This window comes from Felis catus, chromosome X (genome assembly GCF_018350175.1).
Source record: "Felis catus isolate Fca126 chromosome X, F.catus_Fca126_mat1.0, whole genome shotgun sequence".
Classification (NCBI taxonomy): Eukaryota; Metazoa; Chordata; class Mammalia; order Carnivora; family Felidae; genus Felis; species Felis catus.
The window spans coordinates 57,106,617-57,130,971 of record NC_058386.1 but is presented as its reverse complement, the minus strand read 5'-3'; the positions used below and the strand labels follow the sequence as shown (position 1 = coordinate 57,130,971).

At 36.0% G+C, this 24,355-nt stretch overlaps 1 protein-coding gene across 7 annotated transcripts in view; it reads right to left on the bottom strand.

Moving 5' to 3' along the window:
• EDA (ectodysplasin A) overlaps positions 1 to 24,355 on the bottom strand; it is a 443,987-nt gene that overhangs the window by 21,848 nt on the left and 397,784 nt on the right. The gene's annotated exons all lie outside the window — the stretch shown is intronic.

The window sequence follows — 24,355 nt, the reverse complement described above, 5'->3', positions numbered from 1 at the left end:
CCCATAAACACAGAAGTCAACAACCATTCCTGAGATTGAAGACTCATGCATTCAGGTGAAGAACTGATATGAAATCTCATGCATTGAAGTTAAATGGAAAAAAGGGTCATTTTCATGGAAGGAGCAGAAGCAGCAGCAGCAGCAGTTTAGTTTTTAGTCACTTACTGTGATTTAAATTTTAGTTATTAAAACAGTGTGACCATAATACATTCATGTGGGGACCACATGCACTCCCACTGTAATTTACTATAAGTTATCAGACACTTTTAAAGAAGTGTCAACAGTTTCACTGACAATGAGATCACAGGCATTTTCTTGGAAATTACTTCTAAAGAAAACAATTCTCATCAATTGAGGACACTCAGGAAACCCAAGGTTTTTCTTACATGGTTAGGTAACGACCACTCCCCAGACACAATTTAGGTATCTCCCAGACATGTTTTTCCCTCCTGGGGACCCAATTCTCTTCATTCTGTAGGTGGATTTGATTTTCTTCAGATACAGGTGTTTAAAATCTGTTCCAAACTCCCATGAAGACACTATTGGACAACATTAAACCACTGTCAGTGCCCTCAGGAGCTTACAAAAAGAACACCAAGCATTTGCATATTGTTTTATAGTCTATAAAACCAATTTTCATGTATCATCTCATTTTATCCTTGCAACAAGCCTAGAATGATCTATATAAGAGCAGGCTCTAACAGAGGCAGGCTCAATCTGAAGTCAACCTGGAGGGCCACCAGTGTGGCCATGAAACCTTATATAGGTCCCTTGAAACCAATGTCTGTGTAGACTCCTCTTGCAAAATAATTTTATTTTCATAATTTTCCTGCTAAATTTCATGTGTAACAGTAGGAATTATTATGTGCAGGGTGTGTTTTACATTGGGTTTAGCAACCTGCACACTTAAGGTCATAACTCTCCATTCTTTTTCCTCCTCCCAGTCCTTTGTATTCTTTCTCTGGGGCTTATCCTTTATGTTTCTAGTGGCATTGACAGCTCTTGACAATGTGCAGGGAGGTTCTGGCAAGGAAGCATGGCTACACAAATACTGCCGACTAAGAGGCAGCACTCAACATGAGAAGGGCCATGTCCTTGACCAAAAAAGCTATTTGAGGAACAATTTACACAGAAAAGCCCAGTCCCATCAGCCAGCTACCAGCCAGCTGGTCAGCTACCTCAGCCTGGCAGAATGGTGATATGGTAGCCATTGGAGCAACACTGTGCTCATAGACAAGTTGTGCTAGCCCTGGACAAGTTTCTGACCATTTTAGCTGGCTAGAGGTAGCATTGTTACATCATACTTCAAAGTAGGTTTTGAGGAAATCAGACCATCACCAAGCAACCAGCCCTCACCAAGCATGACTATGGAAGGCAGCACAGTAAATAATGAAACACAACTCTATCCTGAAAGAATTTACAATTGGATATGAAAATACTAAAGAGGGGAGACCTAAGGGAATATACTGGCTAGTTGAAAAAAAAAGCTTCCTGGAGAAAGTCTGAACTAAATCAACAACAGAAAAGAGGGAAAGGGAAGTTTAAAAAAATGTTCTAACTTCTATTGTGTTTATATTATACATATATAAATGCATACATATGTACATAAAAAGGAAGAGAAAAAAGAAAAAATATTTTTTAAACACAACTATTTTTATTCCATTCTTTTCTTCTTTTTTTCAGTGATTCTTATTTTTTAACTGAAGTATAGTTGACACATAGTTTCAGGTGTATGACATAGTGATTGGACAACTCTATAAGTTATGTTCACCACAAGTGTAGCTACCATCTGTCACCATACATCTCTATTAAGATATTATTGACTATACTCCCTATGCTGTATCTTTTTATTTTTTAAATTTTTGATGTTTATTTTTGAGAGAGAGAAAGAGAGTGCGACAGGGGAGGGTCCGAGAGAGAGGGAGACACAGAATCCGAAGCAGGCTCCAGGCTCCGAGCCTTCAGCACAAGGCCTGATTCCCTATGCTGTATCTTTTACCCCTGTGACTTATTCATTCCATAACTGGAAGCCTGTATCTTCCACTCCCCTTCAACCATTGCACATCACCCTACCTCTCTTGCCTCTGGCAACTCTCACCTTGTTTTCTGTATTTATAGCTCTGATTCTGCTCTTTATTTATTAATTAGTTTTACTTTTTAGATTCCACATGTAAGTGAAATCTATGGTATTTATCTTTCCTTGTCCGACTTATTTCACTTAGCATCATTATACCTTCTAGGACCATCAGTGTTACAATTTGCAGGATCCCACTCTTCTGTGGCTGAGTAATATTATTTCTTATTGTTTTGATTCTAGTGATTCTGATGAGTGGTATCTTCTTGTGTTTTTGATTTATATTTCCCTAGTGATTAGTGATGTTGAGCATCTTTTCATGTGTCTCTTGGCTATGTATGTTTTCTATGGATAAATGTCTATTCAGGTCATCTGCCCATTTTAAATTATATTTTTGGGGGGTTGAATTGTAAAAGTTCTTTTTTTAAATTTTTATTTTAGTTTCAGTTAGTAAAATACAGTGTTATATTAGTTTCAGGTATACAATATACTGATTCAATAATTCCATACATCACCTGAAGCTCATCATGACAACTGCACTCCCTAATCCCCATCACTTATTTAACCCATCCCCTCACCCCCTACCCTTGGGTAACCATCAGTCTGTTGACTATAGTTAAGAGTTTGTTTCTTGGAAACAACAGGTTTTGGCCAGGATGTGTAGAAAGGGAAGTCCTCTTGCACTGTTGGTGGGAATGTAAACTGGTACAGCCACTCTGGAAAACAGTATGGAGGTTCCTCAAAGTTAAAAATAGAACTACCCTATGATCCAGATATTGCACTACTAGGTATTTACCCAAAGGATACACAACTATATATTTGAAGAGATATATGCACTCTGAGGTTTATAGCAGCATTATCAACAATAGCCAAACTATGGAAAGAGCTCGACTATCCATCAAGTAATAAATGGATAAAGAAGATGGGGTATGTGTGTGTGTGTGTGTGTGTGTGTGTGTGTGTGTGTGTGTGTATGATGGAATATATATATATATGATGGAATATTACTCAGCCATCAAAAAGAATGAAACCTTGCCATTCTATGTGTGTGTGTGTGTGTGTGTGTGTGTGTGTGTATGATAGAATATTACTCAGCCATCAGAAAGAATGAAACCTTGCCATTGGCAATGACATAGATGGACCTAGACAATGCTAAGTAAAATAAGTCAGGCAGAGAAAGAAAAATACCATATGATTTCACTCATATGTGGAATTTAAGAAGCAAATAGATGAACACAGGGGAGAGGGAAACAAAAAAGAAAAATGAGAGAGGGAAACAAACAAGGAGAGATTCTTAAAGATAGAGAACAAACTGAGGGTTGATGGAGGGAGGTGGGTAGAGGATGGGCTAAATGGGTGATGGGTATTAAGGACGACAATTGCTGGGATGAGCACTGGGTGCTGTATGCAAGTGATGAATCACTGAATTCTACTCCCGAAACCACTGTATGTTAACTAGAATTTAAATACAAAGCTAAAAAGAAAAAAAAAGTTTATTTCTTAGTTTGTCTTTCTTTCTTTTACCCCTTTGCTCATTTGTTTGGTTTTGTATCTCATCATGGTTTTGATTTGCATTTCTCTGATGATGAGCGATGTTGAGCATCTTTTCATGTGTCTGTTAGCCATCTGGATGTCTTCTTTGGAAAAATGTCTATTCATATTTTCTGCCCATTTCTTAACTGTATTATTTGTTTTTTGGGTGGGGAGTTTGATAAGTTCTTTATATATTTTGGATACTAACCCTTTATTAGATAAGTTCTTTATGTATTTTGGATACTAACCCTTTATTAGGTATATCATTTTCACATATCTTCTCCCATTCTGTAGACTGCCTTTTAGTTTTGTTAGTTGTTTCCTTTGCTGTGCAGCTTTTTATCTTGATGAAGTCCCAGTACTTAATTTTTGCTTTTGTTTCTCTTGCCTCTGGCAACATGTCTAGTAAGAAGTTGCTATGGCTGAGGTAAAAGAGATTGCTGCCTATGTTCTCCTTTAGGATTTTGATGGTTTCCTGTCTCACATGTAGGTCTTCAAGCTATTTTGAATTTATTTTTGTGTATGGTGTAAGAAAGTGGTCCAGTTTTCCCAACACCATTTGTTAAAGCGACTTTTTTCCATTGGATATTCTTTCCTGCTTTGGTGAAGATTAGTTGACCATATAGTTGTGGGTCCATTTCTGGGTTGTCTATTCTGTTCTGTTGATTTATGTGTCTATTTTTGTGCCAATACCATACTGTTTTGATTATTATAGATTTGTGATATAACTTGAAGTCCTAATTGTGATACCTCCTGCTTTGCTTGTTTTCTTCAAGATTGCTTTGGCTATTCAAGGTTTTTTTGTGGTTCCATACAAATTTTGGGATTGTTTGTTCTATTTCAGTGAAAAATGCTATTGATAATTTGATAGGGATTGCACTGAATGTGTAGATTGCTTTCGGTAGTATAGACATTTTGAGAATATTTGTTCTTGGGGCACCTGGATGCCTCAGTTGGTTAAGTGTCTTACTTTGGCTCAGGTCAAGAGCTCACAGTTTGTGAGTTTGAGCTCTGTGTTGGGTTCTCTGCTGTCAGTGTGGAACCTGCTTCGGATGCTCTGTCTTCCTCTCTCTCTGCTCCCATCCCACACACTCTCTCAAAAATAAACATTAAAAAAGTTAAAAAAGTAATATTTGTTCTTCTAATCCACAAGCAGGACTGTATTTCCATTTCTTTGTGTCATCTTATATTTCTTTTATCAGTGTTGTACACTTTTCTGAGTACAGATCTCTTATCTCTTTGGATAGGTTTATTCTGAGGTATCTTATTATTTTTGGTGCACTTGTAAATGGTATTGTTTTTTAAATTTCTCTTGCTGATGCTTCATTATTGCTTTATAGAAATGCAACAGATTTCTGTATGTTGATTTTGTATCTTGTGAATTACTGAATTTATCTATCAGCTTTAGCAGTTTTTTAGTGGAATCTTTCAGGTTTTCTACATAGAGTATCATGTCATCTGCAAACAGTGAAAGTTTTACTTCTTCCTTGCTGATTTGGATGGCTTTTATTTCTTTTTGTTGTCTGATTACTGGGGCTAGGATTTCCAGTACTATGTTGAATGAAAGTGGTGAGAGTGAACATCCTTGTTTGTTCCTGACCATAGAGGAAAAGCACTGCTTTTCTCCATTAAGGATGCTATTACCTGTGGGTTTTTCATATATGGCTTTCAATATGTTGAGGTATATTCCCTGTAACCCTACTTTCTTTAAGGGCTTTTATCATGAATAGATGTACTTTGTCAAATGCTTTTTCTGCATCTATTAAAATGATCATATGGTTTTTCTCCTTTCTTTTATTAATGTGATGTATCATGTTGATTGATTTATCAGTATTGAATCACCTTTGCAACCAAGGAAAAAAATCCCACTTGATAGTGGAGAATTATTTTTTTAATGTATTGTTGGATTTGGTTTGCTAGTAATTTACTGAGGATTTTTGCATCTATGTTCATTGGGGATATTGGCCTGTAGTTCTCTTTTTCTTGTAGTGTCTTTATCTGGTTTTGGTATCAGATAATTCTTGCCTCATACAATGAATTTGGAAGTTTTCCTTCCATTTCTAGTTTTTGGAATAGTTTAAGAGTAATAGCTATTAACTCTTCTTTAAATGTTTGGTAGAATTTGCCTGTGAATCCATCTCGTCCTGGACTTTTGTTTATTGGGAGTTCTTTGATTACTAATTCAATTTCTCTGCTGGTTGTTGGTATGTTCAAATTTTCTATTTCTTCATGTGTCAGTTTTGGTAATTTATTTGTTTCTAGGAATTTATCCTTTTCTTCTAGGTTGTCCAGATTGTTGGTATACAGTTTTTCAAATATTCTCTTATAATTGTTTGTATTTCTGTGTGTTGGTTGTTATTTCTCCTCTCTCACTTGTAATTTTATTTATTTGGCTAGAAGTTTATCAATTACATTGATCTTTACAAAAAAAACAGCCCCTGGTTTCATTAATCTTTTGAACTGCTATTTTTCTTCATTTCCATTTTATTTATTTCTGCTGTAATATTTATTTTTATTATTTTCCTTCTGTTGGTTTTAGGTTTTGTGTATTGTTCTTTCTCTAGCACTTTTAGTTATATATTTATGTTGTTTTTTGAGCTTTATCTTCCTTTTTAATGTTGGCATGTATTGCTATCAATGTGCCTCTTAGAACTGCTTTTGTCTCATCCCAAAGGTTTTGAACCATTGTGTCTTCATTTAAATTTGCTTACATGTACTTAAAAATTGTTTAAAAAAATTTAATGTTTATTCTTGAGAGAGAAACACACAGAGTGCAAGTGGGGAGGGGCAGAGAGAGAGAGAGAGAGAGAGAGAGAGAGAGAGGGAGGCACAGAATCCAAAGCAGGCTCCAGGTCTGAGTTGTCAGCACAGAGCCCAACTCGGGGCTTGAACTCACCAACCACGAGATCATGACCTGAGCCGAAGTTGGACACTTAACTGACTGAGCCACCAGGCAGCCCTAAAATATTTTTTTAATGTTTGTTTATTTTTGAGAGAGAGACAGAGCATGAGTGGGGGAGGGGCAGAGAGAGATGGAGACACAGAATCTGAAGCAGGTTCCAGGCTCCAAGCTGTCACCACAGAGCCCAACATGGGGTTCGAACTCACGAACCATGAGATCATGACCTGTGGTGAAGCGTAACTGACTGAGCCACCCAGGCACTCCTTACATGCACTTTTTTATTTCTTCTTTTATTTCTTGGCTGATTCATTCATTGTTTAGTAGCATGTTTTTTTATCTCCATGTACTTGTGGTCTTTCCAGATTTTTTTCTTGTGGTTGACTTCTAGTTTCTTAGCATTGTGGTCAGAAAAGATGCATGGTATGAATTCTATCTTTTTAAATTTGTTGAGGCTTCTGTTGTAGACTAATATATGATCTGTTTTAGAGAATGTTCCATGTGCAGCTGAAAAGAATGTGTATTCTGCTGTTTTAGGATGGAATGTTCTGAATACATCTTATATCCATCTGTTACAGTGTATCGTTCAAAGCCATTGTTTCCTTGTTTATTTTCTGCTTAGATGATCTGTCCATTGATGTATGTGGGGTGTTAAAGTGCCCTACTAATACTATATTATTATTGGTTACTTTGTATTTGTTATTAACTGTTTCATGTATTTGGGTGCTTTCTTGATGGGTGCATAAATATTTACAATTGTTATAGCTTCTTGTTGGATTGCCCATTTATTGTTATATAGTGTTCTTCTTTATCTATTGTTACAGTCTTTGTTTTAAAGTCTATTTTGCCTGATATAAGTATTGCTACCTTGGCTTTCATTTGACAATAATTTGGATGATAAATATTTCTCCATCTACTCACTTCCACTCTGAAGCTGTCTTTAGGTCTAAAATGGGACTCCTAGGGGTGCCTGGGTGACTTAGTCTGACTTGGCTCAGGTCATGATCTCACAGCTCATGAGTTCAAGCCCCACACTGGGCTCTGTGCTGACAGCTCAGAGTCTGGAGCCTGCTTCAGATTCTGTGTCTCCATTTCTCTCTGCCCTTCCCCCACTCTTTCTTTTTTTTTCTCTCAAAAATAAACATTAAAAAATTTACAAATAAAAAGTCTCCTGTAATCAGCATATAGATGGGCCATGTTTTTTTCTTTTACCCATTCTGTCACTCTATGTCTTTTTATTGGAGCATATAGTCCATTTCCAGTCAAAGTAATTATTAATAGATATATATTTATTGCCATTTTATTACTAGTTTGTGGTTGTTTCTGAAGATTTTCTGTGATACTGTCTTGTCTTTCTCTCTTTCATTTTTGCTGAATTTCTGTGGTGATATATTTGGATTTCTTTCTCTGTATTGTTTGCATATTTATTAGTATTTTTGATATATGGTTACCATTTGGTTTGTATATAACCTTTTTTGCATATAGCAGTCTATATTAAGTTGATGGTTGTTTAAGGTTAAACCCATTCTCCACTCCTCTCATCCTCATGTTTTAGGTATATGGCATCATATTTATATCCTTTTACTTTGTGAGTTTTTTGACTGATATCTATAGAAATATTTATTTTTACTGCTTTCGTGTTTCCTACCTTCATGCTGCCACTTTTGTTCTTTCCTTGTGACTCAAAGAGTCCCCTTTTATATTTCTTATAGGGCTGGTTCAGTGGTCATGAACTCCTTTAGTTTTTATTTGTCTAAGAAACTCTTTATCTCATCTTCTATTCTTAATATAGCCTTGCTGGATACAGTATTCTTGGCTTCAGATTTTTCCCATTCAGCACGTTGAATGTATCAGGACCCTCCCTTCCGGCTTGGGATGTTTCTGCTGAAAAATCAGCTGGTAGCTTTATGGGGTTTCTTTTTTTATGTAACTGCTTTTTTTTTCTTGCAGCTTTAAAAGTTTTTTCTTTGTCAGTATATTTTACCATTTAAATTTTTAAAATTTATTTATTGTTGAGCAATAGAAACAGAGTGTAAGCGGGGGAGGGGCAGAGAGAGAGGGAGACACAGAATGTGAAGAGGATCCAGGCTCTGAACTGTCAGCACAGAGCCTGATGCAGGGCTCGAACTTACAAGCTGTGAGATCATGACCTGAGCCAAAGTCGGATGCTCAACCAACTGAGCCTCCCAGGTGCCCCTACCATTTTGATTATAATATGTCTTGGGTGGAGTTGGCTTTGTTGATTTTGTTTGGGATTTTCTGTGATTTCTGGATCTGGATATATGTTTCTTTCCCCAGATTAGAGAAGGGAAGTTTTTAGCTATCATCTCTTCAAATAATTTTTCTGCTCTCTTTTTTCTCTCTTCTTCTTCTGGGATTCCTATAATGCCCATGTGATTACATTTGATGGATTTACTGAGTTCTCTAAGTCTATTCTCATTATTCATAATTCTTTTTTCTTTTTTTTTCCAGCTTGATTATTTTCCATTACTCCATCTTCTAAGTCATTAGTTCATTCCTCTGCTTCTTCTAGCCTGCTGTTCATTCCATCAAATGTGTTTCTCATTTTGTTTATTGAGCCTTTTATCTCTGGTATGTTATTGTTTATCTCTGTGTCAAGGGTCTCACTGATGTTGTCCACTCTTTTCTCTAGTCCAGTATCTTTATGATAATTACTTTAAATTCTCTATCAGGTATGTTACTTATATCTGTTTCACTTAGATCTCTGTTCGTGGCCATTTTCTGTTCTTTCATCTGGGACAGATTCCTCTGTCTTCTCATTTTGTCTAAGTCTCTGTGCCTGCTTCTGTATGTTAGGAAAATCAGCTACTTTTCCTGTTGTTGAGAGTAATGGCCTTATTTAGAAGAGGACTTATAGTGCCCTGCAGTGTGTCCTTTGTTCCCAGGTCCTGGCACTACAGGGAATGTCTCCAATGTGTGCTGTGTGTACTCAGCTATTGTGTCCTGGCTGCTTTACCTTCTGGCCAGTCATCTGCAGAGGATGCCTTTGCCTGTTATAGGTGGTGTTTGGTTCCTGGCCTGAATATGGTGTGTTTTAACCAGGTGTGCTTGGTGTACTTGTGAAATGAGACCTGTCACTACTGCTGCTGGAAACAAGGTCCTGCAAAACCTTTGGGTCAGGAGACATGGCGTGGGTATGGGTTTAGGCCGGTCTTCTGGATGAGGGGGCCATCTGTGCTGGGGCTGAGGCAAGTATGACTAGGAAGGGTGGTTCCAACAGAGCATGAACTATGGGGCTTGGTATAAGCAATGTAGGTAGCCAGTGTTGGCACTGCACTGGTTCCTACAGGTGGCTCTGTGTTTATGCTGAGGAGTGGTGGGGGTGGGGGAATGATGCCTATCAGTTCCTTTGTTCCTGGAAGAGTGTCTCCATTAATACTGCCTCTCTGAGACAAGCTCTGAGATGAGCAAATAACCTCCCCACTATGTGCCTTAGGCCTTCTTCAGATTGCTGTTTACATACTATATGTTTTCATGCTGTTTGCTCTGCTGTCTCACCAAGAGCAGCTCCAATGTCTCCAGACTCTTCCCTAGCAAGACCACTGACCTTAAGAATTCCAGGCTTTAATCCCCACTGGTTGCAATAACTTACAAAATTCAGCCCCCTTCATTTTCCAAGCCAATTGCTATGGGGAATTCATTTTCTTCATGCACTCTCCTGTATGTTAGTCTGTCTCTCACCCTTCTTCACAATTGTGGCTCCCTCCCTGATGCAGTGGCCGTGATCTGTTTCTCTCCCAAACCACGTCTCTGTACTTCCTACCTTCTTCGATGTGGCCACTTTTCTATCTTTAGCTATGGAGTTTGTTCTGCTAGTCTTAAGATCAATTTCTGGGGTATTTATGATAATTTGATAGTTATCTAATTGTATTCATGGAATGAAGTGAGCCTAGGGCCATCCTACTCTGCCACCATTTTCCTGAATTCTAAGTAGTAGAAGTCCTTTATATATTTTGGATATTAACTCCTTACCAGGTATATAATTTACAAATACCTTCATTAGGTTACCTTTTTGTTTTGTTTTTGATTTTCTTTGCTATGCAAAAGTTTTTTATTTTTATTAATTTTTTAATGTTTATTTATTTTTTGAGAAACAGAGAGACAGAGCACAAGGAGGGGAAAGGTGGAGAGAGAGAGAGAGACAGAGACAGAATCTGAAGCAGGCTCCAGGCTCTGAGCTGTCAGAATAGGGCCCAACACAGGGCCTGAATTCACAAACTGTGAGATCATGGCCTGAGCTGAAGTTGGACACTTAACCCACTGAGCCACCCAGGCACCCCCAAAAGTTTTTTATTTTCATGTAGTTCCAATCGTTTACTTTTGCTTTTGTTTCCCTTGCCTGAGGAGACATAGCCATAAATGTATTGCTATGGCTTATGTCCAAAAGAGTACTGTCTACACTGTCCTTTAGGAGCCTTATGGTTTCAAGCCTCACATTTAGGTCTGTAATCTATTTTGAGTTCATTTTTGTGTGTGGTTAATAAAGAGGTCCAGGGGCACCTGGGTGGCTCAGTCAGTTGGGCGTCTGACTTTGGCTCAGGTCATGATCTCGTGGTTCGTGGGTTCGAGCCCTGTATCAGGCTCTGTGATGATAGCTCAGAGCCTAGAGCCTGCTTTGGATTCTGTGTTTCCCTCTGTCTCTGCTCCTCCCCCACTTGTACTGTCTCTCTCTGTCTCTCAAAGGTAAATAAAGATTATAAAAAGAAAGAGGTCCAGTTTTATTCTCCTGCATTTAGCGGTCTAGTTTTCCCAACATCATTTATTGAAAAGATTGTCTTTTCTCCATTCTATACTCTTGCTTTATTCATGTAGCATGGGTTTATTTCTGGACTCTCTATCCTGTTCCATTGATCTATGTATCCATTTTTGTGTTGGAACCATACTGTTTTGATTACTGTAGCTTTGCAATATAACTTGAAATCTGGGATTGTGATACCTCCAGTTTTGTTCTTCATTCTCAAGATTGCTTTGGCTGTTCAAGGTCTTTCGTGGTTCTATAAAAATTTTAGGATTTTTTCTCCTAGTTCTGTGAAAAGTGCTACTGGTATTTTGATAGGGATTGCATTAAACTTGTAGATTACTTTGGGTAGTATTGACATTTTAATTTTATTAATTCTTCCAATTGATGAGTATGGTATATATTTCCATTTGTGTCATCTTCAATTTCCTTCATCAATGTCTTATAGTTTTCAGAGTGTAGGCCTTTCACTTTCTTGGTTAAATTTATTCCTAATTTTTCTTTTTGATATAATTGTAAAGGGAATTGTTTTCTTAATGTCTCTTTGTGCTATTTCATTATTAGTGTATAGAAACACAACAGATTTCTGTATATTAGTTTTGTATCCTGCAACTTTATGAATTAATTTATTAGTTCTAATAGTTTCTTGTGGAATCTTTAGGGTTTTCTATGTATAGTATCCTATCATCTACATATAGTGTCAATTTAACTTCTTCCTTACCAATTTTGATGTCTTTTATTTTTTTCTTGTCTGATTTCTGTACTATATTGAATAAAACTGGTGAGAGCAGACATTCTTGTCTTTTCCTTAACTTAGAGGAAAAGCTTTCTGTTTTTAACCACTGAGTATGATGTTAGGTGTGGGTTTTTAAATATATGGACTTTATTATGTTTAACTATGTTCCCTCTAAATCTACTTTGTTGTGAATTATTAACCATAAATGGATGCTGTATTTTGTCAAATGCTTTTACATGTACTGATGATCATATGGTTTGTATTCTTCTTGTTAATGTGACTTATCACATTAATTGATTTGCAAATATTGAATCACTTTGCATCCTGGGAATAAATCCCACTTGATTGTGGTGAATGATTTTTTAAATGTACTGTTGAATTTGGTTTGCTAATATTTTGTTGAGGATTTTTACATCTGTGTGCATCAGAGATATTGACATGAATTTTTTTTTGTAATGTGGTTTTGGTATCAGGGTAATGGTGACCTCACAAAAAATTCTGTTTTGCAGAATTCACCTGTGAATCCATCTAGTCCTGTACTTTTGTTTGCTAGGAAGTTTACTTTATATTTTTAGAGAGAGTGAGAGAGAGAGCAAGAATGAGCAGGGGAGGGGGCAGAGGGAGAGAAAATCCCAAGGAGCCTCCATGCCCAGTGAGGAGCTGGACACAGGGCTTGATGCCACAACCATGAGATCATGACCTAAGCCAAAATCAAGTGTCAGTTGCTCAACTAACTGAGCCACCCAGATGTGCCTGTTAGGAGTTCTTTTGTTTTTTTTAATGTAAAAAAATTTTTTTATTACATTTGTTTTTGAGACACAGAGTGAGACAGAGCATGAGCAGAGGAGGGGCAGAGAAAGAAGGAGACACAGAATCTGAAGCAGGCTCCAGGGTCTGAGCAAACATTCAGCACAGAGCCCGATGTGGGGCTTGAACCCACAAACCGTGAGATCATGACCTGAGCTGAAGTTGGACATTTAACTAACTGAGCCACCCAGGCACCCCTTTTTTTTTAAAAAAAATTGATTCACTTTCATTACTAGTAATTGGTCTGTTCAAATTTTCTATTTTTTCCTATTTGGTTTAGGAAGATTGTATGTTTTAAGAATTTATCCATTTCCCATAGGTTGTCCAAATTTTTGGCGTATAACTTCATACTACTGTCTTATAATTCTTTCTTTCTTTTTTAAGACAGAAAGAGAGTATGAGTGGGGGAGAGGGGCAGAGGAAGAGAGTGAATCCTAAACAGGCCCCACACTCATTGTGGAGCTGGATGTGGGGGCTCAATCCCATGACCCTGGGCTCATGACCTGAGCTGAAATCAAGAGTTGAACTCTCAACAGGCACCCTGTCTTATAATTCTATTTTTGTAGTGTCAGTTGTTACTTCTCCATCATTTTTGGTTTTATTTACTTGGGTCCTCTTTTTTCCTGATGACTCTAACTAAAGGTTTATCAATTTTGTTTATCTTTTCAAAGAACCAGCTCTTGATTTCATTGATCTTTCCTATTGTTTTTAAGTCTCTATTTTACTTACTCTGCTCTAATATTTATTGTTTCATTTCTGCTGGTAGCTTTGGACTTTGTTCTTTTTCAAGCTACTTTAGGTGTAAGGTTAGATTGTTTATTTGACATTGTTCTTGGTTCTTGAGGTAGGCCTGTATTGTAAAGTTCTCTCTTAGAACTCCTTTTGCTACCTCCCAAAGAATCTAGATTGTTGTGTTTTCATTTTTGTTGGCCTCCAGCTCTTTTTTGATTTCCTCTTTGATTTCTTCATTGACCCATTTGTTGATTAGTAGCATGTTGTTTAGCCTTCATGTGTTTGTGTTTTTTCCAATTATTTTCTTCTAATTGACTTTTAATTGTATACCATTGTTGTTGGAAAAGATACTTGATGTGATTTCAATCTCTGAAACTTATTGAGATCCATTTTGTGGGATAACATGATTTATTCTAGAGAAAGTTCCATGTGTACTTGAGAAGAAGAATTTGTGTTCTTCTGTTTGGGATGGAATGTTCTGTATATCTGTTACATCCATCAGGTCTAATGTGTCATTCAAAGCCACTATTTCCTTGTTGATTTCCTGTCTGGATGATCTATCCATTGATGTAAGTGGGGTGTTAAAGTCCCCTACTATTATTGTATTGGTGTCAATTTCTCCCTATATGTCTGTTAACATCTGCTTTATGTTATTTTAGGTGCTCCTATGTTGGGTGAATAGATATTTACAATTGTTATAACTTCTTGTTGGATTGATCCCTTTATCCTTAGGTAGTGACTTTGTTTCTTACTACAGTTTTTGTTTTTTTTTAATGTTTATTTATTTTTGACAGAAAGAGAAAGACAGAGCACGAGCGGGGAGGGGCAGAGAGAGAGGGAGACTCAGAAGCCGAAGCAGGCTCCAGGCTCTGAGCTGTCAGCACAGAACCCAACGTGGGGCTCGAACTCACAGACCGTGAGATCATGACCTGAGCCGAAGTTGGACGCTCAACTGACTTCCCCTACAGTCTTTGTTTCAAAGTCTATTTTGTCTGATATAAGTATTGTTACCCTGGTTTTTTTTGTTTGTTTTTGCTTCCCTTTGCATGGTATTTTTTCTCCATCCATTCAATTCCAATCTGTATGTGTTTTTAGATCTGAAGTGAGTCTCTTGTGGGCAGCATATACTTGGGTCTTGTGTGAAAAACAGCTTATTAAACTACCCACAGATAACTACAGATAACCACAGATAACATTTTAATGGATATCTAGAAATTTTTTAGGCATATGTATGGGTATTTCTATAAAATGGGATCAAATAAAAATGTTGTTTATATATATATGTATATATATATATACATAATAACATGTATATAACTATATATAGTTATTTCTATGTCAATAACTATATTTCTACATTATCATTTTTAATACAGATTCACCAGCATTATAAACATAACTCTTTAGATTTTTATGGTTATTTTATGATTTTATTTTTTATGTTTAAATCTTTAATTTGGTATAGATTTTAGTATACAGTGAGATAAGGAGCTAATTAAAATTTTTATTTTTATTTTCCAAAATGACCACGAGGTAAAGAGTGCTGAGAGCAACAAGGGCTCAAAGCCAGTTGTTTCTTCTACTTCAATTTGTGTCACAGAAGGGCTATCATAGAGCTTCTACTCAGTAGATATTTGGCATATCCCTTGGAAAAAAATAAGGATGAAAAAGTATAGGCAAGATTGTCATTAGACTATATTACATTTCTCACAAATACTAGTGAGCACATCATCTCAGCAGTATAGGATTTCATTCTTGTTCTAATATAGCTCACCACAGCTAGTAAATGATTCTTATGAGTTTTAACATGGACCTCTAACCTCTGGCTCTATACCCACCATACTCATTTCTTTCATTTGAGACCATTGCAGTTTTCCAGCTTCTAGAGAGAAAATGCCAGGGAGCTAGATGTTAGATACAAGCATCCTGACCCAGAACATAAGCAGCAACTTGAGTTCTATAACCTTTTAGATACATTGATTTATTTTCCTTATGTACTTCAGAACTTTTTTACATATCTACTCAGAGCACTAAGACTGTCACATGTCTGTTTATATGGTAACTGCCAATATTTCTATATAACTCCAATTCCCTCTATTTGTAACCATACTTTCTGCAGGCAAAACCCACAAATGCATCAGAGTGGGACAGACAGGTGTCCAGTCTAAGACTGCTTTGATAGGAGAATTGAGATGTGACAGGTTTTGATCAACGTGGACATGGAATTTGCTATCTGACATTAAGAAAAGGGGGTCTTGTAACAGCAACATGGCCATGGAGGCCAGCAGCAGTCCTAGCCAGATTCTGGTCTTGACTGAAGATAGAGTAGATGACTCTTTTCTTCTGATTCTTCATCTTCTAAGTTAGGGAACAGTTTGTATACTTTGTCTTTATTCAAGGCCTAGGGTTTTGATGAAGATAAATATGTGATAACCAAAGCTAACATTTATTGAATATATATGAACCATGCAATAGTTGCTTTACATATCTTATTTAGGTCTTATGATAATCCAGAAAAGTAGGCATTATTATGCTTATTTTATAGATAAAGAGATGTCTTAAATAAATTGCACAAGGTCACACAAATTGCAGGTATTTTAAGATAAGCTGGAACTTCAGAATGATTCACGTTATTCTAGATGTGTTTTGAAAACTTAAAAATAAATATATATTTCCTGTTTCTAGTTTGACATGTCAACAGCTTGAAAGTCATCACTCCCATACTCACAACAAGAAAAGAGCTGAACAAACTTAAAATCAACTCTTAGATCCATCAGAGAATTGAGGTTACAAGGCAAACTGCTGTTCTGATGGATACAGAGAATCACAGTTTATGAGGAGGAAAAGCCTGGAGCTGGAGCCAGTATCAGTAAGAACACTTTAAAACTGTAACTGACAGATTTCTGCAGGCTCAGTGTGAACTAGCTTAAAAGCTAAAAACCTCAAGGGAGTCCAGTCTTAGGTGGGCCCACACACTTTCATGAGTTTTACCTTCAAGAGACTTACCAGGATCTCACTGTGAAGATTGGAGAAAATTTTCCTTGTGTTTATGGCAAGGGGAGAGGAAAAGTAGCCATTTTGAAATGTTTGCAAATTTCTCTATTCTCCTTAACAAGGACTGCTCTCAAGGAAAACTATTTTATCAGACCCTAACTCACTGGGTTTTATCAGAGCCTAACTGACCTAGGGAATAGGAAATACTCAGATCAGGCACACTAAAAGATTGGGACATAATAACAGGACCATAGAATGCTTCCCCTTGGCTTACATTTTACCACCACATGAACAGGGCTCTTGTATAATAACAGTGGATTATAGCTAAAACTCCCTGCAAGTTTCAGACCCTACTTAAGGAGTTTCTAGGGACACCCAAAGACAACAAGAGGAGACTAAAACAAAAAATAAAAGAGGAAATTTTAGCCTCTGACAACACGGCTACAGCAGATAGTAAACACAGCCTAATTCCTAGTCAGATTAACGTAAAATCCTACATACAGGCCTATGTACCTCAGTTACTTTTAACTAGTACATTATGTCTGGCTTTCACCCAAATTTAAAAGAAGTTAAAAATATAGTCTGAAGAGACAAACTTAGCATCAGAATAAGACTCAGATATGGCAGAGATTTTGGAATTATTAAACCTGGAATTTAACTATGATTAATATGCTAAGGGTGTTAATGAAAAACTGGACAACATGCAATAACAAATGAATATTGTAAGCAGAGAAATGAAAACTGTAAGAAAGAATAAAATGGAAATGCTAACCCCCATAAATATAGTCAACTGATCTTTGACAAGGCACAAACACAATGCAGTAGGAGGACAAAGATAGTGTTTTCAATAAATGGTGCTGGAACAACTGGACATTGACATACAAAAAAGTGAATATCGACACAGACCTTACACTATTCACCAAAACTAACTCAAAATGGATCACAGACCTAAACTTAAAATGCAAAACTATTAAACACTTAGAAGATAATATAAGACAAAATCTAGATGACCTTGGGTATTATGATGATGTTTTAGGTACAGGACCAAAGGCATAATCCATAAAAGAAATAATTGATAAGCTGGAATTTATTAATATAATAATAATTAAGAAAACTCTCTGCTCTCTGAAAGACAATGTCAAGAGAATGTCAAGAAGATAAGCCAAAGACTGGGAGAAAATATTTGCAGAAGAAACATCTGGTAAAAGACTGCTATCCAAAATATAAAAAGAGCTCTTAAATCTTCACGATAAGAAAACAAACACAGTTTAAAAAAATGGGCCAAAGACCTTACAAGACATCTCACTAAAGAAGATATACAGAGGCAAGCAAGCATATGAAAAGATACTTCACATCACATGTCATTAGGGAAATACAAATTAAAACAGTGAGATAATAATACACAACTATTGGAATGGTCAAAATCTGGAAGGGACACTGACAATACCAAATGCAGCTGAAGATGTGGAGCAGCAAGAACTCTCATTAACTGCTGGTTGGAATGCAAAATGGTGCAGCCACTTTGGAAGACAGTTTGGTGGTTTCTTACGAAACTAAATATATTCTAACTATACAACATAGCAGTCGTGCACTTTGATATTTACCCCCCAAAAGGTGAAACCTTATGTTCACACCTAAAGTGGTACATGAGTGTTTATAGCAGCTTTATTCATGGTTGCCAACACTTGGAAACAACTCAGATGTCCATCAGTAGGTAAATAGATAGATACAGTGTGGTATATCCAGACAATGGAATATTATTCAGCACTAAAAAGAAGTGAGCTATCAAGCCATGAAAATACATGGAAGACTCTTAAATGTATATTACTAATCGAAAAAAGCCAATCTGTTTACATACTATATGATTCCAACTATATGCCATTCTAGAAAAGACAAAACTATGAAAATAGTAAAAGAATTGGGGGTAAGGGATAAATAGGTCAATCACAGGATTTTTGGGTCAGTATGATATTATAATGGTGGATACATGTCATTATATATTTTCCCAAACTCATAGATGGTACAACAACAGGAGTGTAAAATATGAACTGGGTGATTATGATGTGTCAGTGTAGGTTTAACAATTGTAACAAACGTATTACTCTGGTGAGAGACTGTTGATAATGGAGGAAGGCTTTTCATGAGTGGGGGCAAGTATATATGGGAAATCTCTCTACTTTCCCCCTCAATCTTGCTGTGAACATAATTGCTCTAAAAATGTAGATATAAATAAGAAGAAAAGGTTAATAAGAAACACTGAAACTAAGAGCTGGTTCTTGGAAAAGGCAAATGAAATTGACAAACCTTTAGCTAACTCACCAACAAAAAACCAGATAACAAATAAATAAAATCAGAAAATAAAGAGGAAATGTGGGATGCCTGGGTGGCTCAGTCGGTTGAGCATCTGACATTGGCACAGGTCATGACATTGTGGTTTGTGAGTTTGAGCCCCATGTAGGGCTCACTGTTAGTGCAGAGCCCACTTCAGATCCTCTGTCCACCTCTCTCTGCCCCTTCTGCCCGTTGTCTCTCTCTCAAAAATAAACATTTAAAAAAGAAAGAGGAAATGTTACAGTTGATACCACGGAAATACAAGGGATCATAAAAGATTAGGATATACCAAAAATTTGGACAACCTAGAAGAAGTGGATAAATTCCTAAAAACATACAACCTCCAAGACTGAATCATGATGAAATAGAAAATCTGAACAGACCAATTACTAGTAAGGAGGTTGAATCCATAATAAAAAAAAAAAAACCTCCCAACAAACAAAAGTCCAGGACCAGACAGCTTCACTAGTGCATTCTACCAAACACTCAAAGAAAAATTAATATCAATCCTCAATCCTTGATGAACATAGATGCGAAGATTTTCAACAAGATATTAGCAAACCAAATTCAATAATACATTAAAAGGATAATACACCATTATCAAGAGGGATTTATTCCAGGAATGATGCGATGGTTCAACATCTGCATATCAGTCAATGTGATACACCACATTAACAATGAAGGATGAGGGGCACCTGGGTAGATCAGTCAGTTAAGTGTCCAACTCTTGATCTTGATTTTGGCTCAGGTCATGATCCCATGGTTTATGAGTTCAAGCCCTGCATCAGGCTCTGTGCTGACAGTGCAGAGCCTGCTTGGAATTCTCTCTCTCCTTCTTTCTCTCCCCCTCCCCTGCTTGTGTGTTCTCTCTCTCTCTCTCTCTCTCAAAATAAATAAATAAACTTTTAAAAAACAATGAAGGATGAAATGAAAATAATAAGATTATCTCAATAGATGCAGAAAAAGCATTTGACAAAATTCAATATCCATTTATGATAAAAACTCTCAACAAAGTGAACATAGAGGGAATGCACCTCAACATAATAAAGGCCATATATGACAAGCCCACCATTGAAAGCTTTTCTTCTAAGATCAGGAACAATGCAAAGATGCTCACTTTTATTCAACAGAGTATTAGAAATCCTAACTACAACAATTATACAAGAAAAAGAAATAGAAGGCATCTAAATTGGAAAGGAAGAAGTAAAACTGTCACTATTTGCAGTTGACATGATATTATATATGACAACCCTAAAGACTATTAAAACAACTTTTAGAAAAAACAAATACAGTAAAGTTGCATGATACAAAATCAATACACAAAAATCTTGCATTTTATTCACTAATAATGAATTATCTGAAAGGGAAATTAAGAAAACAATCCCATTTACAGTTGCAACAAAAATAATAAAATACATAGGAATACATTTAACCAAGGAAGTGAAAGACCTGTATATTGAAAACTTAAAGACATAAATGAAAGAAATGGAAAAACACAAAAAATAAATGGAAAGATATACCACGTTTATGTATTAGAAGAATTGATATTCTTAAAATGCCCACACTATCCAAATAATATATACTTTCAATGAAATCCCTATTGAAATTCCAATGGCATTTTTAATAGAAATAGAACAATCCTAAAATTTGTATGAAACCATAAAAGACCCTGACTAGCCAAAGCAATCTTGAGTCAAAAGAACAAAGCTTGAGGCATCATCGTCACTGATTTCAAACTATATCACAAAGCTTTAGTAATTAAAATAGTATCATGTTGGCATAAAAACCTAACATATAGCTCAATGGAACAGAATAAAGGGACCAGAAATAAACCCATGCATATACAGTTAATTAATTTACAACAAAGGAGCTAAGAGTATACAATAGGGAAAGGACAGTTTCTTCAAATAAATGGTGTTTGAAAAATTGGATATCCACATGCAAAAGAATGAAATCGGACTACCATATTCAAAAATTAACCTGAAATGGATTAAAGACTTGCATGTAAGACCTGAAACCTTAAAACTCCTAGAAGAAAACATAGGTGGTAAGCTCCTTAACACAGATCTTGGCAAAGATGTTTTGAATCTGACATCAAAAGCAAAAGCAACGAAAGTAACAAACAAGTAGGACTACATCAAACTAAAAATCTTCTTTCTGCACAGCAAAGGAAACCATCAAAAAACTGAAAAGGCAACCTACAGAATGGGTGAAAATATTTGCAAATCATATATCTGGTAAAGGGTTAATATTTAAAATAGGTAAAGAACTTTTATAATTCAATAGCAAAAACCAAAACAATCCAATTAAAAATGGGCAGATCTGAATTGACATTTTTCCAAAGACATACAGATGGCCAACAGACATATGAAAAGATGCTTTACATCATTAACCATCAGTGAAATTCAAATAAAAATCAGAATGAGATATCACCTTGCAATTGTTAGAATGGTCATTATTAAAAAGACAAAAAATTGTAAGTATTGGAAAGGATGTGGGGAAAAGGGAACCCTTATGAAGTGTTGGTGGGAATGTAAATTGATGCAGCCCTTATGAAAAACAGTATGGAGATTTCTCAAAAATTTAAAAATAGGATTACTATATGTTCCAACAATTCCACTTTCGAGTATTTATCTGAAGAAAATGGAAACACTGAATAAAAAGATATATGGACCCCCCCCCCATGTTCATTGCAGCTTTATTTATTTACAATAGCCAAGATATGGAAATAACATATATATATATATATATATATATATATATATATATATACACACACATACACACACACACACACACACCACATCTTTTTTAACCATTCATCCACTGATGAATAATCTATTATATATATGTACATATATATATATATATATATAATAGATTATTCAGCCATAAAAAAGAATATCTTGACATTTGTGACAAGGTGGATGGACTTTGAAGCTTTTATGCTAAGTGCAATAAACCAGAGAATGTCAAGTTCCATATAATCTCTTTTACACATGGAACCTAAAAAAACAAAAACAAAAACAAAACCCCAAAACTCATAAATACAGACACAGAGTGGTGATTGCCAGACCAGTGTGTGTGTGCATGTGTGAGTTGGGGGGGGGCAATGAGAGCATTGGGTAACCTATTTTTGTTTTTAGTTTAAATAAATGAAATTACAAAAATAATTTTGGCTATTGGAAAACATTATAAAAGAATTCCTTTGGGGGCACCTGGGTAGCTCAGTTGGTTGAGTGTCCAACTCTTGATTTCAGCTCAGGTTGTGATTGCATGGTTCCTGAGATTGAGCCCTGCATTGTGCTATGTGCTGATAGCATGGAGCCTGCTTGGAATTCTCTCTCTACCTCTCTCTCTGCCCCTTCCTTGCTTGTGTTCTCTCTTTCAAAATGAAAAAATAAATGAATAAACATTTTTAAAAAAATAAAAAAAAATAATTCCTTTGATGGTAAAGAATCAGTGACCTTGGAGATATATTAATAGAAACTTCCTAAAAGAATGCAAAGAGAAAGAAACAATAAAAAAGGTTGAACAGGGTGTCTAATGACTGGGACAATTACAATTGGTATAACACATACATAATGGGAATACAAGAAAGAGAAAAAAAGAAAAAATAGAAGAATTAATTGATATAATATTGAATGAGAATGTTCTAAAAGTAATTATAGACAACAAATTTCAGATGCAGAAAGCTCAGAGAACACCAAGTAGGATAAATACCAAAGAGTTTATCAATAGATACAATCATATTCAAACTGCAGAAAAGCAAAGAGACAATATCTAGAGAATTTGGGGTATGTGGAGGACACCTTAACTATATAACAAGTATAACAACAACTATAAAATAACAAAGAAAAAATTTCATTGCCTTCACATTAGAAACCATTTAAGCAAGAAGAGAGTGCAGTGAAATATTTAAAGTGTTAAAAGAAAAAAAACTGCCAAGTTAGAATTCTATATACAGCAAAATTATCCTTCAAAAAATGGAGGAGAAATAAAGACTTTCTCAGCAAAAATTGATGGGAATTGTTGTTAGTAGGCCTGCCTTTTAAGAAATGTTAAAATAAGTTCTTCAGAGTAAGGAAAAGAATAGGTCAGAAACTTGGATCTATGTAAGACAGGAAGAGCATTAGAGGAGGAATAAATGAAAGTAAAATAAAATATTTTATCTTACTTATTCTTAACTGATTAAATAGATAATAGTTTTCTCCAATAATAACAACAATGTATTCAGTGATTATAGCTTATAGATAAGTGAAAGAGATGGCAGAAATGTTGTAAGCAATGGGGAAGAATTGGGAATACTCTGCTATAAAGTAGTTGTACTACCTGTAAAGTGGTGTGATGTTATTTGGAAGTGGATTTGGATCAATCATAAATGTATATTTTAAACTGTAGGGCAACCACTCAAATTTTTAAAAATATTTATTTATTTATTTTGAGAGAGAAAGTGTGAGCAGGGGAGGGGCAGAGAGAGGGAGAGAGAGAATCACAAGTAGGTTCCACACTCAACATGGAGCCCCATTCAGGGCTTGATCTTACAACTGTGAGATCATGACCTGAGCTGAAATGAAGAGCCTGATACTCAACAGACTGAGCCACCGAGGTGCCCCTAAAATTAAACAAAATAAATGTTTATTTTTGAGAGAAAGAGAGAGACAGACAGAGAGAGACAGAGAGAGACAGACAGCATGAGCTGGGGAGGGACAGAGAGAGAGGGAGACAAAGAATCCAAAGCAGGTTCCAGGCTCTAAGCTGTGAGCATAGAGCGCAATGAGGGGTTTGAACCCATGAACTGTGAGATCATGACCTGAGCTGAAGTTGGCCACTTAACCAACTGAGCCACCCAGGTGCCCCAAAATTTATTAACAGAAGGATAATTGATATGCTAAAAGAGGAGAGAAAATGGAATTGTTTAAAATGCTTAATTAAAATCAGAGAAGTCAGAAAAGGAAAAGACAAAAAAGCAACAAAAAAAGGGCAGTGAATAGTAAACAAATATAGTATACACAAATATAGTTACAAATATAGGAGAAATTAATGCAACTGTATCAATAATCACTTAATTTACTTTCAAAATTTATTTATTTATTTATTTATTTATTTATTTATTTATTTTTGAGAGAAAGAGAAAGACAGACAGACAGACAGAGCATGAGCAGCAGAGGGGCAGAGAGAGAGGGAGACACAGAATCCGAAGCAGGCTCCAGGCTCTGAGCTATCAGCACAGAGCCCGAAGTGGGTCTCAAGCTCATGAACTGCGAGATTATGACCTGAGCTGAAGTAGGACTGAGACACCCAGGCTCCCCTATCAAAAATCACTTTAAATGTGAATGTTCTAAATACACCAGTTAAAAGATAGAAACTCATAGTAGATAAAAACCCCCAAGAAACAATGATACATTGTTTATAGGAAACACACTGTAAATATAAAGACTCAGGTAGATTAAAAGTAAATGGATGAAGACATACCATGCTAACGATAAT